We start from the raw sequence: 6,000 nt of genomic DNA, 5'->3' as shown, positions 1-6,000 counted from the left end.
TGTCGCTCCCCCTAATTTAACCGGAGGAGGTCGGAGGCCAGAGAATTCGCAGCGTTTGGAGTTTCCGATTGGGAGTACAGGTGCCAGGCGCACGGGCCGAGCCAGCGAGCCTGAGATGCCAAGTCTTGCGCTAGGAGTCGGGAAGGGGGAAGCGAAAAGGCAGAAGAGGGGGACCTCGGAGAAGAAAAGAGCCCAAATGTGAAGGAAAATTACATCCGGCCCCAAATAAACTTCTTCTGACCCAGAGGCTGACTATTTCTTAGATGAATTTCTAAGCCTTTATCCCGCAGGCCCGGTCTAGGCCACCTGGAGATGTCGGGGACACTAACTTCCAGGGCCTTCTTGGCTCTTTCTTAGCAGCGAGGTGTGAGAGTTGTTAAGTAGATTAATTTGCGTGCAGCGCAGTTTGAGAGGTTTGCACTTTCCACACCTGGAGGAAATCTAAAGCTGGGATCTCCGGATTTTCAAGAATAACTGCGAGTTGAAAAGTCAACCCCCAAACCACCTCAGACAGAAACACATATTTTCCTAAGTGGTTCTCACATTGGAGTGCACCATCAGCGTCGGGAGGGCAGGTTAAAATCCTGGCCGCTGGCCGCACCCAGAAATCCCAGGCCGGGGATACAGAGGTACCAGAGAATCAGCATTCCATTTCAGCAGATCACAGGCTATGCCGATCCTCCAGGTTCCAGGACCAAACTTGGAGAACCACAGTCCCAAATTTCTGTGCTCAGTTTTGACCGTGCATGAGCATCGTGTTGGATACTCTTAGAAATATGTATGCTTGGGTTCTACCCTCTAGAAATCCTGATTTGATTGTTTAGGAAGTCTGGCTGGGCATTGAGATTTTATAACTCTCCAGGTGAATCTAATAGACAGCAAAGTTTGAAAGCAACCACATTGTCATCCATTGTCCCAAGATAGATAGATAGGTAGATAGATAGATAGATAGATAGATATATTTAGAAGAACGAACAGGGATTTTCTCCTACTGTGTTCTTGGAGATCTTTATTTAGTTTTTTTTTTTAATTTAGTGTTTTGAGACAGGTACTCACTATGTAGTTCAGGCTGGCCTTGAACTCACTATGTAGCCCAGACTGGCCTCAAACTCGTGATGAGCCTCCTGCCTCAGCTGAGATTACAGGCATGCACCTGTGCCACTACTCCTGCCTTGGGCATCTTTAGAAAGTACAATCCCTCCCCTTACAGATGTTTTACATGGTAACAAGCATAATGTGAACTGCCTCACGAGTCATAGAGGAATTGTGATTATAAAGGATGAGCCAGGCATGGTGGTTCATTCCTGTAATCCCACCACTCTGGGAGGCCTGAGGCAGAAGGATCACAAATTCGAGACCAGCCTGAGCAATTTAGCAAAACACTGTCAAAATTTTGAAAGTATTAAAAAATAAAAATGGGCTGTGAATGTATCTCAGTGTAAAGGCATTAGATGTAAACTCCAGGTCCACAAAAATAGAAAAGTAAATAGTGAATTTCCCCAGGCTTCATAAATGAAAATTTATTTATTGCAGTTCTACAGATTGAACCCAAGGCTTCTTGCATCCTAGACAAGTGCTCTGCCACTCACTGCACTACACACCTCTAGCCCTTTTCCATTATTTAAACATTTTGAGACAGTGTAAGTTGCTCAGGCTGACCTTGAACTTGTGATCTTTCTGCCTCAGCCTCTTAGAGGCTGGAACTGTGGGCGAGCACCACCACACTCAGCTCAGGTGATAGTTTAACACTGAAAATTCTGCCTGCGTGACCTGGGTAAATCTGTAGTCCTTTCAGCCACCTGGGCTCAGGACATCCGGCTAGGAGCCCCGGCGGTCTCTGGAGGATAGGAATTGTTCAAGGGTCAGATGGGAGGGGACTGAGAGTCCCAAACCCATGCTGGCTCCCACCCCCTTGAGGCCAAACTCTGCACACACCACAGGAGCAGCAGGAGCAGGCTTCCGGTATCTGGTGTGGCCGAGGGGGCGGGGAGCTGGGGCTCTCACGTGTCTGGAATCTCTCAATCAAGTGCAAACTCAACACTGGACAGGTGAGGGAGTGGATTCAAGATAGCAAGAACAGCGGACAGTTGCTTCCTAGCGGGCCTCTGAAGGGACGGGCTTCTTCTCCAGACCCTTCTGAAGGGCAGCACAGTGCCACCCAGAGGACCCCAGAGCCCTCCCTAAAGTGTCCTCACCTTAGACCAGGCAGGACTCAGAAGGAGGTCCCCCGGGGCTACTGGAGTGGGGCCGAATTGCTGATAACTTCCTAGGGCACCTGCCTTTCCAGAATTTCCAAACCATTTTCCTGAGGCTTGGTGGATGCTACCCGGGGTTGCCCAAACCTGAACTCCTCCCGGAACAAGAACATGGGGAGGAGGAAGAGGGGATTGGAGAAGCAAAATGCGTCTGCACCTCAAGACTTCCAAGGGGACCTCAGGGGTGTGTGTGTGTGTGTGTGTGTGTGTGTGTTCCATTTTTGCCAGTCTACTGCATCTTTGCTGGTGGGCCTTTGCATCGTCTTTAAAGACTCTTGAGAAAGTAAACCTCAGAGTGAGGGGGCTGAAGGTGGGCTCATTACCAGGAGCCAAGGCATCACCTTCACACAGTGCCTGGGCTCCCCTGTCACACGGGGCCTGCTGGGCCTCTTTCGTGGCCTGCTGGGGCTCCACAGGATGATTGGGAGCGAACCCCTTCCTCTCTCCCCTCTCCCTCCTGTCTGCCCCGTCCCCACACTCCAGCGCACCTCTCTCCTAGGGTTTCCCCAGGGGCAGATTACTTTATGACAGGGTGTGATAAGTGGTGATTTTGTTTCTCTTTTGATGGCAGGATTGCTTTGTAAACAGAAGCGCAAACTCGTTCCGATAGTGGTTCCGCACCAGTGCTCGGCGGGCCGCCTGGCACAGCATGTGGCAGAGACAAGCCGCTGCACCTGTCACCTAGGGCCGACCGGGCCCTGAGGGAGGCCGCCACAGTGGAAGGGGCGCCCAGAGTGGTGACGAGCTCCCGCAGCCTCCGGACGCTCTCGGGCTCTGAGCCTCCCCCCTCGCTGCCCCCTTAGGGCCTTCTCTTCCGACTGGCTGCTACTGGGAAGAGCACACCTGGGAGCGCCAGGGCGGAACCTCCGGATGCACGTCAGGTTGCCTACCCTCCCGGGGCACCTGTGTGAAAAGCTTCGGCCTTTTCCTCCTGGGGTTACTGGTGATCCCATTCCTTTTGCCTTAATCCCCTTGGAGAGTGGAGAAGGCTTTGGGGCCCTGGAGGAATCGCTGCCAGGGAAGGCCTCGTCCGGAGATGCAAAACACTCCTTGTGTGAGCTCAGCTTTCTCCCCTCCTGGCTCCGACCCGAAGGGCCAGTTTATTACTCCGAGTGGCCCAAGAAAGAACCAAAGTCGAGTTGAGGTCGCTCTGACCCTTGGAAAGATGGCCCAGGCCACTCAGGGGAAGAGGCGCCCCACGGATGTGGCTCTGCACCCCTCAGGGATGCCCAACTCCCAAAGAGAAGGCGAACCCGAGGCCACCGCCTGAGCGGACTTCCCAGTTAACCATGGCTCAGTCTGGGGTCTCCACTCTCCTGTGCCCTCACGGAGCTCTAAACGGAGGCGCCAGGGGAGAATCTTAGAGGTTTCAGGGGAGGCTCATGAGGGGATCAGCTTCCTGCTGCAATTTTGGGGCTGGCGGGCGGGAGGAGGGTCTCCGGAAGGGAGCGGGCTCCACCTGCGGGTCTGACACCAGGCCTTGGAGAGCTGGAACACTGCCGCAAGCAGGCTGGGAATCCCTACGATCTGTCAGCAGGTCACCTCGGCCCTCCCTGAAGGGCACCCAGGAAAAGTCTGCCGTGGGTTCAGAATCCCAGGCCCTGAGGGCTGCGGACCCAGCTTGGTGGTAGCAGCCATCGGAGTGACAAGAGTCGCGCTGCTCTCCCTCCTCCCCCAGCCATAAAAGCCACAATCCCGCCTTGGGAGGCGGAGAGGCCTCTTGGGCGCTAAGAGTCAGGAAAAGCACTGGTGGGCTCAGGCCCGCCCGGCTCTGGGGCTCCGAGGCGGCCGAGTCCGCTGGCGCGGAGCAGAGAGGAGGCCCGACGGGAAAAGGGTCCGAGGAGCGAAGCAGGTGTCTGGAGAGCAAGCGTCCAACCTGGCTTTGCAGAGGGAGTTCGGGGCGGTGCAGTGGGCCAGAGTCCCGCGGTACTGGGTGCACAAAGCAACGGCAGCATCTTGAATCGACCCAGTCTTGGGCGCCGGGAACCCAAGCAAGGGAGCAGGCTCGGCAGCCTCTTGAGCCCAGGTTATCGGCCAGGTGTTGTGCTAAGCGATCTGCCCACGCTCCCCTACTGATTTTTCACCCACTATCCACTTTCCGAAGGAGGAAACGGAGCTTCAGACAAGTTCGGTGACCGCCGAGATGGCACAGCGGGTGTTGTAAATGACAGCTTTGGACTCCAAATAGTCTCACCCCAGACCCAATCCCAGCTCCCGCCGCTCCGAATTCCTCCTCCTTCCACCTTCGTCCCCTCCCAGCGTCCAGCAGACCCAAGGGTCCTCTCCCCCAAGGCCCGCTCTGTTTCCCTCCCAACTCCGAGGTCCCCCTCTCACCCCACCCTGCGCAGCAGTTTTTGCTTCCGCGTTCCTGCCCTCTTCCAAAAAAGAGAGAGAGAGAGACAAAAGCCCAGAGTGGAGGCGGGGCCCCTCGAGTCCTGCCCCAGCCCCGGCCCTGGAAGCTTTGCCCTCTGGGCCGGCCCGGCCTCCCACTCAGCCAGGTTGGAAGACACCCCAGGATCACAGCGCCCCCCGCCGGGAGCCCAGGCCGCTGCAGGCGTTGCCTCCACGTGTGCCCAGGATGCGAAGTTAGGTTCCACAGCCCCAGTTTCTGTCCTGGGCAAAAAGTCGGGGAAAGTGCAGTGGTGGCGCTTATGACTTAAAATGCCATTTACCTATTTTAGATGCTCGCCCAAAAAAGGAACAAAACACACACCTACAAACAAGCCTCGAACTTGTTGACCGAGGGTCTAAGGTCCGAGGGCCTTTCCAGCCCGCCGCGGTGGTGCACACCTGCAGTCTCTCGGGGGTTTCAGAGGCTGAGACGGAGGCCGCAAGTTCGAGACCAGCCTGGGCACATGAGCCAAGACCCTATCTCAAAGTAAAACATAAAAAGGGCCGGGGACGTAGCTCAGGGGTAGACCCTGGGGTTCAATCCCCGGTAGAGTCAGGGGGTTAGAAAAGTTTTCGATCTACTACAGAATGGCACCGAGATCAAAGCGCCGCGGGTTAGAGACGATTAACACGGGGGGGGGGGCTCGGAGGGTCGGCCCCACTGTCACCCACGCCCGCCCGCCCGGAGGGTGCACAGCGCCCGGGCAGGTCCTGGGGCAGAGGCCCCAGCTCAGGTCTGGAAAGAGGAGACTGGTGCTGAGGACTCGTCTTCGCTCCGCCGCGCAGACCTGACCTCTTACACACTTTTTGCCTGACAGGTTAGGGAACCGATACGAAACCGGTTCTCTGTGCGTCTCCTCCAAGGCCTGGAGGTGGGAGTGGGGAAGCGGACTGGCCTGTCTCAGGAGAGCCGGGCTGGGGCCGGCACCGGGGAGCCCGGCCCAGGGCCGATCTTCTCGCCCTCCTCGCCTCCCTCCCGGCCAGGTGCGGCTGTGGCCCAGCCGAGCGCAACTGCAGTCCCAGAGCCTGTGGCTTCTTTGAAAGCACCCCTAATTAGGCGCGGCGGTGAAATCACCCGAGCGATCTTCTCTGTCGTGGGAAAGCAAACCCCAAGCCCAGAGTTCAGTTGTCCAGCGCGGAGCCATCAATGCCCTCGTCTCCCTTTAAAAAGTTTTTAGTGGAAAAGATAGAGTTCAGAAGCCACAGGGGCGTGGGGGAGGCGGGGCTGTGGAAGTGGGGAGAAGGGAGAGCCCCGAGTAGTCGCGGGTGTGCGTGCGTGCGTGTGTGTGTGTGTGTGTGTGCGCGCGTGTAGAGTTCTCTCCCTCTCTGCCTGCGAGGGAGGAGACTAAATCTA

The sequence above is a fragment of the Heterocephalus glaber genome, unplaced genomic scaffold, assembly GCF_053883595.1.
Source record: "Heterocephalus glaber isolate CG9 unplaced genomic scaffold, H.glaber_assembly_v1.0 deba00001472, whole genome shotgun sequence".
Taxonomy (NCBI): domain Eukaryota; kingdom Metazoa; phylum Chordata; class Mammalia; order Rodentia; family Bathyergidae; genus Heterocephalus; species Heterocephalus glaber.
This window is presented reverse-complemented; position numbering follows the sequence as displayed.